Genomic DNA, 13,894 nt, shown 5'->3' with positions numbered 1-13,894 from the left:
CCAAGCCTGTGGGCAAGACCCACCAGCCGGACACTTGGGAAAGAATTCTCTGTATTAACTCAGAGCCTCCCCATCTAGTGTTCCATCACTGGCTGTTAGAGATAATTGCTGCTAGCAGTCGCCAAGGGGGTACCTGCCATTGTAGGAAGTGTCATCATACCATCCCCTCCATAAATGTATCAAGCTCAGTCTTGAAATCAGTTGGGTATTTTGCCTCCACTCAGGGGTGGCTCAATGTATTTTGCTACCCCAAGCACGGCAGGCAGGCGGCTTTCAGTGGCGCGCCTGCGGGAGGTCTGCTGGTCCTGCGCCTTCAGCGTCCCCGCAGGCGTGCCACCAAAGGCAGCCTGACTGTCGCCCTCATGGCGACCATCAGGCTGCCCCAGGCACGCGCTGGTGCCTGGAACTGCCCCTGCCCCCACTGCTCCCCTTGGAAGGCTGTTGCAGAACTTCATTCTTCTGATAGTTAGAAACCTTGGTCTAATTTCAAACCTAAATTTATTGATGGCCAGTTTATATCTATTTTTTCTTGTGTCCACACTGGCACTTAACTTAAATAACTCCTCTCCCTCCTTGATATTTATCCCTCTGATATATTTATAGAGAGCAATCATATCTCCCCTCAGCCTTCTTTTGGTTAGGCTAAACCTTAGATTGTGCATTAATCTTCAAGCTTCTAGTTCTGCTTTTGTCATAATGAACAAGATCTGGACTTGTCAAACAGAGCTAAAATATAGACCTGGAATATTAAATAAGAAAGCACAGGAATATAGGAATTGCCATTCTGGATTAGACCAGTTCTCCATCTAGTTCAGTAGCTGGTCTCCAACTCTGGCCAATACAAGGTGCTTCAGACAAAAGGCCAAGAAACCCTGCACTAGTCAGTTTATATAACTTGATCAACAGGGGAAATTATTTCCTAACCCTGATTAGTGCTGGGTCTATATTCTGAAGTATGAGATTTTAAAGCCCTTCCAAAACATTTTTGGTGTAACAGGGTTCAAGAAAGAACTAGATAAATTCCTGGAGGATAGGTCCATGGATGGCTATTAGCCAGGATGGGCAGGGATGGTGTCCCTAGCTTCTGTTTGCCAGAAGCTGGGTATGAGTGACAGGGAATGGATCACTTGATGATTACCTGTTCATTCCCTCTGGGGCATCTGGCATTGGCTATTGTCAGAAGACAGGATACTGGGCTAGATGGACCTTTGGTCTGACCCAGTATGGCCGTTCTTAATTTAATCTTTACTATTGTAACTGTAATTCTCTGCAGATTCTTGTTATCCATATGAATGTCCAATCCATTTCAGAATCCTGCTAAACCCTTGGCCTCAATCATATCTTGTGGCAATGAGTTCCTCGGGTTTATGGTGTGGAAAATGTATTTCCTTTTACCAGTTTGAAATTTGTTGCCATATCACTTGAAGAAGTAAGGAACTTAACTGTTAAGTGTGAGTGGGGATTTCTTCTTCAGTTGTATGATTTTTTTCTTAATGTACAAATGTATGTCATGAACCCTTGTAAGATAACTTAACTCAAGGGGCAGAGGCCAGTATTTCTGTACTGAAAAAAATATATATTCTATTCCTACTTACAACTGAACTCTATGGCAGCAAAGGTATGAGGTGTAGCACCTATCCATGCCATCCTGGATGGCCTGGAAATCATTTCAGTTGGTACCCATTTGTTTTATTTGGACTCCTGTAATCTCCAGACACTTGAGAGCAAGCTTTGCCTAATTGAAGTATCTACTATACTGGTTGATATGTGACCTTTTGTTGGATGGAATCAATGTATCTCTTACGTAATGGATGAACTTCTCCTTCAGCTGATATGGTAAAAACTTACGTTGTTTGAGCAGAATACACTGGATTCTTCCTCTGATGATGCATGAATGCACTTAAGAGCATCCTCATTTGCAGCCATCATTTGCAGCCAAATATTCATTATAATCTGCTTGTCTTTAATGTTTATAATGGCACATAATCTGCAAAAGATCCTGCCTTGGAAACAACTGGGAATTTCTTCTTTCTCTTTTTCATTACTAAACCATTCCTAATCTGCACTCTGAAGAAGGCAGCTTTGGAGCCAATTTAGAGTTTGTATGTTAAAAGTAATTTTGAAGAAATAAGTTACACTCCTGAGCCTCCTCAGATGTACAGCCAATAGAACACGGCCTGGCAGCCACACCTGGTTTTCACACATCTTTCAGCAAAGCCAGAGTGTTTGAATGTGCAATCTAACATTCCGAAACAAAATGTGTATTTGTGACACTGCCTTGGGAACTCTGGATTCCGAAATCAATGCAGGTAATTGATCAAGAAAGTCTTTGTGAATGACAAAATATTAGGCTTCATTTTGCTCATCTTTTACAGAGTATCATTCTCTTAGGGTACGTCCAGACTACCCGCCGAATCGGCGGGTAGCGATCGATTTTGCGGGGATCGATATATCGCGTCTCATCTAGACGCGATATATCGATCCCCGAACACGCTCCCGTCGACTCCGGAACTCCACCGGAGCGAGTGGCGCTAGCGGAGTCGACGGGGGAGCCGCGGACGTCGATCCCGAGCGGTGAGGACGGGAGGTAAGTCGGGATAAGATACTTCGACTTCAGCTATGGTATTCCTGTAGCTGAAGTTGCGTATCTTACCTCGACACTGCCCCCCAGTGTGGACCAGGCCTTAGACACTGTGGCAATGCAGGCTATAGCAATACCTTAGTAGAAAGATAGGGCAAGTCAGCGTAATGCAACAGAAATTGCCTTTAAGGGGTGGGTTTTCAGCATTTCTTGCCATGTGACATATTCCCCATTGAATTCCACCTACATTGTGGCCTTGAAATGCAGCTGCATGGTACACTGAATAGAGGTCTGGTTCATTGTATTAAAATACTATAGCTATTTTGTGATATTAAGAGCCATATTGGTCAATAAAATATTTTAATAGAGAATGTTTGGGTCTTTGGGGTATGGTTGGGTAACTGGGTTCTGTTCTTTCAACCAAACATAACTCCTATAATTTCTATAACTCCATGCATGGTTACTATAATGGTCTGTATTAGGTCTGGTGAAATGATTAGGAAGCTTGATCAGAATTGGATGGTCAAAACAAGACACAGAGGAAACACATAAATAGGTTATAGGGGCATACTGATAAATGACCATTGTGTTTGGTGAATTACAAAGCAAGAAACCCACTGGGCTGCTGTACAAAGAACCACCGTAATTTGCAAGTTAAATATGTTGATCAGTAGAGTAGAATGTAGCTCCATGAGTCTAAATCCAATGGCACAGATCCCCCAACTGCCTTGTCATAAAGCCAGTGATTGTCATTTAGAATCTTCTTCTGCCCATACTGGAGGATCCACTGTTTAGTACCACTGGGGAATTCAGGTATTGATGTTCAGTTGTCTGTCTCCTTCTGGGACAGAAAGAAAAGCTGCTGCACTGCTGAAGTACCCTTCTCCTTCATCTCCCCCATCCAGTGATGCACAGCTTTCTCTGCAGGGAAGTCTTTATTGTAACAGCCAGTACTTTATGGAGAAATATGCCTGTGGCTCTGGCATGGAGTGGATTATCCCTGCCAGACTGAAGAGGCTGAGGAGCAGCAAATGAGGAGAGGGGAATAGGCAGCTGTGGAGGGGAGAGAAGGAATAAATATAGAGGTACTTGCTTTCACTATGCATGAAATGAGATGCCACGTTCCCACTGCATGTCACACATTGGTTGTTACAGATGGCGAGAGGAAGGAATGGGTTTCTGGTTCGAGTTGCCACCCACAGAGTGCATTTACATTCCACAGCCCAGTTGTTCATGGAATAACATCCCAATGATGACCAAAACTATCTGATGCATCTTAATTTGTATGGTTAAGTGTTATCACTGTCACTCAACCATACAAGCAACTGTGCACTAGCTATTTTGCTTACCTTTGAAACCAGAACCGCTCAGCCTGGCGCCAAATGTTGGAGCAGTTCTACAATATATGAAACAATCTGGATCAGATTTCCAATGAGTCATCCTGGTCCCTACATGCCCTGATGGGCATCACCACCTGTGGAAAGCAGAAATAGAAATTCATCCTCGTTAAAATTCATTGGCACATACTCACCACTCCCATAAATAGCTTTCGCATGAATATGGGTATAGAAAGCCAGTGTTTGGTTCAAATGTGTAATACATCCAAATAATCTGTAATTCAGCTAAAATGGTGACAATATTGTCAATTTAAAAGTTAAGGCCTCAATCCTGCCTTGGGATCCAATAACACAGACCTCTAGGCCTATATGGACCCTGCTGAAATAAATGGGCTAAAGGTGCAGGGGTCCATGGTGTCAGTTCTCAATGCAAGATCAGGGTTTACGGTAAATGGTTAACGGTGTTAAACTTTTAAATCTCACATGCACATTAAGGAAGCACCCAAACAAATGTTAATTGCCCTATGTCTTATAACTGGATTTTTTTGGAATACTAAGATCTAAAGAACCATAAAAATCTCAAAAATAGATTAAATAGTCCTTTCCCCATGTACCTCTCTCTAACAAGCAGCTAATCAATTTTTCTCCTCTCCCATCCATAAGGACTTTTCATTCCTAAAACGTAAGTGACTAGTTGCTTACTGGGTATTATCAATATCATAACCCATTTTTCTTGATAACAGTTAACTATAAATGTTAATTTGTACCATATACAATGATTAACAATGTATTCGTTTTTGCTATACTTAGTCCTGTCTTGTATTGTTCAGATTAGTTGTTTAGTTTATTAGTATTTCTCAAGTTTTGTTTGTCTATTTATTTTTAAAAAATTAATACAAAGACTCTTCGGAAAAGAAGACAGTTAAGACAGAATAGCTGAGAACATTGTAAATATTTACTGTCAAAATGTGAAGGCTATTAATAAAGTTTACTAATATTTTATAAGAACTGTCTGAAATTTACACATAGTACCAGCCAATAATTAAGTTATTGTTAATTTTGAGTCTATGTGGGCTGATATTTTGAAGTCTGTTCTCCCCTGAATATCAAGGGAGTCTAGATATGTAATTGTCGTTCATGCTAATAGAAGCTATGGATGTTGGGTTTATCAGTCATAGTAAAGGAACTGTATCTTTAAGAAAAGAACACAAAGTTTTTGGGTTTTTTTTTAAAAAGGAGCTAGAAAAGTATGCCTGTCAATTATTAGAGATACATTTAATATTAAACCGTGCAGATTGTTTTAAGGAATGTTAGGTTAATAAAGTATTTGCATAAATTATCAGATTTTCCTCCAAATTTTGAAACCACATGCCAACCCTGAACTGTGGCTGATGATTCCACCTTAACAAGGTGCAAAGATTGACAGGTGGAGATGTTGCATAGAGCTGAGGGAGGGAGTGTATTCTATTGGTTTGTGCTTGTACATCCTGAGCACCAATTACTGTCATTTCTGCCAGCACTGATGTGTTTATCAGGATGAGTTATAACAATATATGTACACAGGCAGTGTGTGTGCTGGATGACCACCCCCTGTGATGTAAAATATGAGAGTCTGGGAGCTACTGTTTTATAATTCATTCAGCAATTGAATGTTGTTGGTTTGCTTAGTTATAAAGGCAAGTGTGAACTGAACAGCAGACAGGAGAATCTTGCATTAAGAATCTTGAGAAGCTGCATTTGGTGCCCGGTCTCTCTGCTTTTGTTCAAGCAAATTCTGTCTTCGGTGAGTGATGTGGCTTCAGCTGAGCTAACCCAGTTATTAGATAAACTCGGTAAAACTGCGTAGTAGTTTTAATATGTGTTTTGCTTTCAGAAGTAGTCCTATGTGGTTTTCAGGTGGGGGTTACAGTAATTTCAATTGTTTAGTCTAGTGGCACAGTCTGAGATGAAAAGAAAAATGCAACAATGAATTATTTAATATAATGCTGTGAGTAATTGTTCATAGCTAAAGTTTCCTTCTTTCTGTTTTTGTCAGTGTTGTGAGTTCAAAGAGGCTATGAACAAGCTTTTATTAGCAGTTAAAAAGAACAAGTGCTGTACCTTTTGTAGCAGGAGGGGAAAAATTTATGCTAAAATGAGAAGCATTTACTAATGCTTTTTCAGAGACTCTAGTACATGTGTAATTTCAGATTCAGCCATAAATCTTTTGTATGCAGCAAGGGGCTGCAAATGATTTATACTGTAGAGATAATTAATTGGTAATCAGTGAAATGGTAGCCTCTCTGTTTTGTGATAATATGCTCAGGATCATGTTAAAATGAATGATTCCCCATCTTGCATAACAACAGTGCTGAAATATATCAGAGATGCAAAAGCATACTTTGAAAGCAAACTGCTAAAGCATTGTATTACAGTAGCCGTACAGAAAAAGCTTAAGGTATATTTCCAGTAAATTATTCATTACCTTGTGAATATTTCACTAGCTTCAAATCCTTTGCTTTAATTATTGCCTTGTTTCATATTGACCCTTATATTTTGTAAAGCCAGATCCTTTAATATTTATTCACATCATCCCTCCTATAACCATTAAAGATCAGTAAACCGGGGATGGAAATTTTTATTTTAATCAGGAAAGAACTGAAAAGCACAGTTTACCAAAAGTAAGACCTCACATTGCTTTGCTGTATGGATATACCTCTCACCACAACTGCTGGTCATTAATGGCAATTTTACTTTTCCCTGTTCATATAGCAGAATTATTATAGGCAACAGTAGTCTCTCTCTCTCTTTAGTCTCTGTCTTTCTCTTTCTCTCAGTAGGAGAAACAATCTTGTTTTCTCAAAATATTAAGGGGACTTGGCAGAACAGCACCTGTTGTCTTATTGCTTTTATTATCGGCAACCTGAGAGACTTGGTCTTTTTGAGAGCTGTCATCTTTTATCTGTTCAAACTGTTTACTGTGTAGAGATTTAAACATGTATTACTATCTCCCACTTGGAGAAATTATCTACTCCAACAGTTATATGCTGATCACCCAGGGTGGGGGAATGATATTATTTTATTTGATAAAGTGCCTCGGTTTTAGCACCCCTTTTTGTATGGAAAGAAAGGCTTTTATACAAAAAGGCTATTGTCAGTGATTTGCTATGTAACAGATGTTTGCAGTTGTTCATTTACAGTACTGGGTATCCTTTAAATATTGTCAGTAAGATCATTCCTGAGAAGTCTGACAAACTAGAGAACTTTTCAAATTCTGCTATAAACGACTATATTTCTATATAATTCTGTGCCTGTTTTATGAATATTTGGGTCCATTTGAGCATTCTCATTGATTGGCGGGGATTCTTGTGATATCAAAATGCATTTTCTTGAGTTGTAAGTTCTCATACTTCTAGGAGTCTGATATCAGATCCATCTGTCTAGATCACTATATTGCATCCATCACCATAGTATCATCTCAGCAATGAGAATACTAACTATAAAGCTATATGTACTGTAATTTGAGATGCAAAGGTGGGAAAATCAGACAAAACCATACGAGGTGGAAGTAATTATAAGTGGAGCTGAATATTGTGGACACCAAACTCACTATTTGTGAGTATATGGGATATGCTATGGCCTATGGAGACTGGGACATGAATGCAACGTAGCTTTCTGAAGTTGTATCCAGATAAGGATGAGGCAATGCTGGTGGGTTAGGAGAAGCAACCAGAGGATATGGTGAAGACTGTACTTTACTGTGGTATCAGTGTTTAGTCAGACAGTGTTGCTGGAGTCTCCAGCTTCTGTTAGAGGTTTAGATAGCAGTGATGACTAGGAAAGCTTTTTTCAGTCCTCTGGGGCCAGGGGAGTGCATTTGTTTCATTTGGATAGGGACCTTGCTACCATAACCCATGCCTTTGTGACTTCAACACTGGGCTACTGGAGGGCTATACCTTAAATCAATCTGGGAACTGAAGCTGTCATAGAAGGCAGAAGTCCGTATTTAAGAGGTGTGTATCAGTGGGAGCAAGACATCACCATTACAGGATCTGTGCTGGCTGCCTGTTGGTTTCTGGGTGGAATTTAAAGTCGAGGGTTTGATTTATAAATCCCTAAATGGCCTGGGACCACCTGTCTACACAAGAAGTGTGCATCTTTGCCCAGCTGCTGGAGTTGAGATCAACAAAGGCCTCTGAGTTTGAGTTATTCTAAGTGTAAAAGAGAGGGGACTGCTGACAGGACATTCTTTTTAGGGGCCTTTAACTTTGGGATTTATTCATCACCCTTTGAAATACCCCAGATCTGTTGACCTTCTGGGCTTGCTGCAAGACCCATCTGTTTAACCAGACTTTTGGAGGGGCCTGGTAAGCGTTAATCTTAGTTTGGTTATTGTTTGGTTTGAGTTGAGGACATCTGATGAGGTTTTATTTGTGATTGTGCTTTTTTAATGTAGGGCAGAGGTGAGTAGAGCTTGAGACTGGTGTGTGTGTCTGTGTGTGTGTATGTACATACAAACCCATACATATATTTGTGCGTGCGCAAACACACACACACACACACTTTAAAATAAATGGTTAGTTGGCTCCATGTGTACAGTTGAGCTGAGTTTCATACTTTAATATGGAATACTTTGCTGCAAAGTATTGAAAAGGGTATATGTCATTCTTGACTTGCATCTTATTGAATGCTCGTACTAATAACTAGAAATTGTGTGTTGTGATGGGTTATGTTTTACAGCATTATCCAAATTCTTTTTCAGTATTATATATTATGGCATGTATACAACAGAACCATTCAGCCATAATAATCTAAATAAATTTGTTTCCTCCTCAGTGAGTGATATTTCAGGACAAAAAATTGGTTATAAATATAGGCAAAACGTGGTCTCTTTTATTAGGATTGTAAACGCCTGGCCTTCTTCCAGGCACCCTCGGTGGCCTTGGGGCAGCCCTGCAAGTGACCCCTCATCTCAGTTTTCTTTTTGAGTCTCCAGTAACTTCTTGGAAGCTTATCCTCCACTCAGTCTATCAAGGCTGAATCCCCACTCTGTCACTCCGAGTGCAGAAGTGTGGAATGCAAGGATTTTAAAAATTAATACTGGCCACTCCAGGCTTGTATTAAACTCCCAAGGTTACAGCTTTTCTCTGACCTTGGCTTGGTAAATGCTGCCACCACCTAAATGCAAAAAAAAAAAACCCTTTGAACCCTGGAAGGAGCACTTGGGAATTTCTCCCTGTGGGGTACCCTCAAGCCCTTTCACCCCTTGCCCTCCTTTTCCCCCCAGAAAGAGCTGAGAAAGAAAACAAAGGAAATTAGCTGTGGCTACCAGCTAATCAAACAACATGCACAAAACTCTTAGGACACCAAAAATCCAATCCTGTTCTTAAAAAAAGATAAATTTTATTAAAAACAAAAAGAAAGAAAATACATCTGGAACTTAGGCTTGTTGCTAGATCTTAAAAGAAACAATTACAAAAATTAAGCACCCAAAATATCTTTCTTGGGGGTTCAGCTAAAGGTTACAAGCAAACAAAAGCATCTGAGGTTAGCACAGAGGAGATCCACAAGCCAAAATAAAGAAAATAAAAGAAATAACCCTAATCACATCTTTTTAGACATTCCCTAATTTTACTTACATATCTGAGGCTCCAGATAAGTAGGGTCGAGATATGATTTGATAATCTATAATCATATCTGGCTTAAAAGCTGGTTACAGCATTACTGCCCGTGTCTCTGCAGCCCAGAGAACAACAGACAAAGGGAAAGTGTCTTTCCCAATTTAAAAAAGTTCTACCTTCCCATTGGCTCTTTTGGTCAGGTGCCCACTTTTTTTTCCTTTACCTGGGGGACTTTTTAACTCTTTACAGGTAAAGCAAGTAAAGAACAGCTACCAAGAGGGATTTTACCAAGAGGGATTTTACAGCTAACTGGCTGGCTGGGTGTCCGTCAAAGGGAGCTATCCCCCCCTTTATTTATCACACCATCAACACAGTTTATTCACAAAACGTAGTGTAAAAGTCCCAAAGCATAGTCCCTATCACCCCAGTGTAAGTAATATTCCGATGTCTTCTGCTACTTCTGGACTCTTGATCTCTCCTCCTGTCTGTCTGTCTGCCAGGACAGCGACCTTTCCTTCCGGGGTGCAACCCTGCTCTTCTCAACAGGAACTCCCACATCCTCTGTGCTGAGAGCATCTTTGCCAGGGGAGCATCCCTCACTCCTCCCATCCCTCTCGCAGTACCTCTCGGTCCACTCTCGGTCCCTGGAGTTGTCAGCAGGCATCTCCCTTTGCTGCTCCTCCTGCCTTCAGCCCTCCAGCCTTGGGTCTGTGGCTTGGGGACTCCAGATCGTTAACCCCTCTTGCTGATTTCCTATCTTCAGCCTTCTCCCACGAACCAACTTCTCTCTCTAGCAACTATCTTCTCCTGCCCTTCTCCTGTCTGGCTCCTGGTGGATCTTTTAGGTCCCCAGCAGACACGCCAAACCCGCAAAAAAAAATGTAGAAATTGGGCTTGTTTTTGGCTTAATGGGCTTGTGAGTTGCTTGTTGGCTGGTTTTTGGCTCTTAGCTTGTTGTTGGTTTGGCTTGTAGCTTGTTGCTTGCAGGGGCAAGGGGGGGCAAGCAAGGGCAAGGGGCAGGCAGGGGTAAGGGGAGGAGAGAGTCGGGGTGCACAGTCCCAGACTGCACGGCCGGGGGATCTAGTCACATAGAGTGTTGGGGTTCTTAGGGATTGGCTTGTTTTGGCCTTGTTTTGAAATGGGATTAGTTTGATTTTTGGCTTATTGTGAAAGTCAGGGTGCTTATTTACCGCGTGAAAGTTGGCAGCTGTGGTCCCCAGGTGCTGTCCTGCTCTCTTAATTGGTCCAGCTGGGAGTGCCTGGACTGGAACAGGAAAACTGAGCCCAGTTTCATTTAATGAACCAGCTACCCTGATTCAGGGATCGTAGCCGAAGTAAATTTTTATGCAGTGAAGGGGGAAATTTAACAGTAAAAGATTATGATCTGCCAATAAATAAGAAAAACCTTATTAATACAACTGCTGATAGGTCTGAATTTATTTTTAGAACTACTGCATACCTCTTTTGCTGTGTTTTTTCTTGCCACTTGGAAGGAATAGATTTGACAAATAGGACAGGGAGTCAGTAAAATGTTACACTTATAAACATGATATCATCTTCTATATTGGGCTACACATTCTATTGGGTGCACCACAGAGGCAAAGACCAAAACCTGCCAAGAGAGATGCAGCCTGCACAAACACCAAACCAGACTGCAGGTTAGAAGTGCACTGGGAAATTCAGTACTAAATGAAATAAATCTTCAGGGTGTTAAATTTAATCTAGTTATAAGTGTGATTGATTGACTTTGTAATGATGTATGCAATTTTGGCATCTGAATGATTTACACTGGTAATAATAATGAATAAATAATAATGAAAATCCTAACTTTCAAGTACTTTTTTTTTCTTCCACCCCCCCCCCAAAAAAAATCCATACACAAACCGTGTTGCTGGAAGTGGGTTAAACCCCGATCAAGGAGATATGTCTTAAACGTGGCCTGAGAATGTTTAAAATCAGAAGAGTGCATTCCACAGAGACGGCCCCTCCCACTGGCTCTTGACACTTCGGTCCCAGAAACCAGCAGGCAGAACTAGCCAGTGGATTGTGGCTTCTGCAGTGAGATACAGGGAAAGAAATTATCTGGATTCCACACTATACCTGAGGCATTGTAGGTAACCAGAAATATGAATTATACCCAGAAGTAGATAGGTAGCAAATTCTGAGCACAGAGTACAGTGTCCTGTCCCTCGCAAAACGTAAGTTTCTGCGTTTTGCACTAGCTGAAGCCCCTTGTAGAGCACACTGCGGTCATCTATATTTGAAGTTACAGAGCTGTAGCTCCTACAGCTGGGTCTGCATCAGCAGAGAATGGACACAGCCTCCACACAAGTTGTACACGAAAAAGAGGATTATGTGCCAATGTGTCACCTGGGAATCCAAGACCAGCAGGGGATCATCCAAGAGGACCCCAAAACTCTGAGCCATACTAACAAATATTGGGCCTAGATTGTGACAATCAGGGTCCAGACATCCCATAGGCAAAACAGGGGTCTGAACCCCGAAGAACAAGCAACTGAATCAACTGATTGTATGCCTCTTGTGACAGGGTCCGTGAATTTTGAGGGTATATAAGGAGAGCAGAAAAATATTTGACTTGTACATCATTTGGGAGATTAAACATGTCAGGTGTTCAACCCGGACCAGTGAAGAGTTGTGTCACCATCTGCCCTGCAACTCTGGGTGCCTTCAATGCTGTGTTGCTATGACTCATAGATCTGACACCAACTGCCTGCATACAAGCTCGTAGGTCACAGCCTGGCTTCCACTGCCCAGTTACTTTTTGCTGAGTGACCCCAATACCCTGCCAGTCCCAAATTCCCTCAGAACTGTCTGCCTGGTGACAGTCTGCTGGGATTCCCAGCAGTGTGAGTTACTGCGTTACCGTTCAGCCTCAGCAGAAGAGAGTTTTGCTGCTGCTAAGCTGACACACCAGCTTGTCTGCCCTGCCGGCAAACTCTTCAGGACCCTGCCAGTCCAGCCCTTGTCTTGCAGGTAACAACAGTGAACCCCGACTCCCGAGTTCCCCAGAGAGGTCTCCCTGCAGAGTTCAGCCCTTTCCTGGAACATGCAGAGTGTTGCTCCTTTAAAGGGGCAATACACTGCAGCCCATTAATTTAACTGGGGTTTGACCAACACTCTTATTTCAATCAAAGCACTGAATTGGTTTATAGTAAAAGAGGTTTATTTAACATGACTAAAACTTAATTTTAGCGAGTTACAATCTTTGCCTTAGCCGGTTTGCCCCTCTAAACTTAGTTCCCAAAGACTTCAACCGCCTTGGTTAAAGGAGCCAACTTTCTGTGATTTCAAGAGCTTTGGCCCTTTTAATCCTCCAAATGATGGATAACTCCAGTGTCTTTTTGTTCCCCCTATATTACTGCAGAGTTAATTGACCATGTCATGAGGGCAGGAAGGCTTCTTGCTGTTCTTCCCTTCCTGTGGATTTCCCACCTCCCTGCCAATTCATATGTAAATAGGGCTTCCATTGCTTTGATTCTACACTCCTTAATGTAATTGGACACAAGTGGACAGCTGCCTTCCCTACTGTTTGGGAGAGAGCCTGTTTCTCCCCTTCATTTGGTCACAGTCTTTAAACCATAATGCCAATTAGTATCCATAATTCCTCATATAATGTTAATACCTACATTTCACAATGATATTAGACACCAGTGTGTCACCTGCTTTCATAAGAAACATTACTCAATACGGTTCTAGTACAGTGATATTGTATACAATTAGTTGATTCAGTTGCTTCTTTTGAGGGGTTCAGACCCTCTGTTTTCCCTGTTGGGGGTCTGACCCCTGATTGTCACATAAATCTCCTGTAGAACTAGGGTTGCCAGGGGTCTGGTTTTCAAACAGAATGCCCAGTCAAAAAAGGACCCTGGCAGCTTCGGTAAGTACTGCTGACCAGGCTTTTAAAAGTCCGGTCAGCGGCACAGTGGGGCTAAGGCAGGCTCCGCATGGTTCCTGGAAGCAGTGGCATGTCCCCGCTGGCTCCTAGAATAGGGGCAGCCAGGGGGCTCTGCGTGCTGCCCTTTCCCCAAGCACCCGCTCTGCAGCTCCTATTGACCAGGAACTGCAGCTAATGGGAGCTGTGGGGGCAGGGCCTGCAGATGGGGCAGCGCACAGAGCTGCTTGGCCCTGCCACCACGTAGGAGCTGGAGAGGGGGGACATGCTGCTGCTGCTGCTGCTGCTTCCAGGAGCTGCTTGATGTAAGTGCCGCCTGGAGCCTGCACCCCTGACCCCCTCCTGTGCCCCAACCCCCTGCTTCAGCCCTGATCCCCTCCTGCTCTCTGAACCCCTCAATCCCAGCCCTGAGCACCCTCCTGCATCCCAAACCCCTTGTCCTTGGCCCCATCCCAGAGCCTGC

At 42.3% G+C, this 13,894-nt stretch overlaps 1 protein-coding gene across 12 annotated transcripts in view; it reads left to right on the top strand.

Annotated features, from left to right (window-relative positions):
• The window catches only part of DLG2 (discs large MAGUK scaffold protein 2), a 1,428,123-nt gene that overhangs the window by 1,250,081 nt on the left and 164,148 nt on the right, over positions 1-13,894 (top strand). The window contains exon 1 of one of the 12 annotated variants that reach the window (XM_039519932.1): positions 5,576-5,701. The exons of the other annotated variants lie outside the window; for them this stretch is intronic. The gene's annotated coding sequence lies outside the window, so the exon portion shown is untranslated. Of the gene's footprint in view, positions 1-5,575; positions 5,702-13,894 lie in introns of those variants that run through there. 12 annotated transcript variants of the gene reach the window in all.

Source organism: Mauremys reevesii, linkage group 1, assembly GCF_016161935.1.
Source record: "Mauremys reevesii isolate NIE-2019 linkage group 1, ASM1616193v1, whole genome shotgun sequence".
NCBI lineage: Eukaryota > Metazoa > Chordata > Testudines > Geoemydidae > Mauremys > Mauremys reevesii.
Note: the sequence above shows the minus strand (reverse complement) of the source record. Positions and strands in the feature narration are given on the sequence as shown.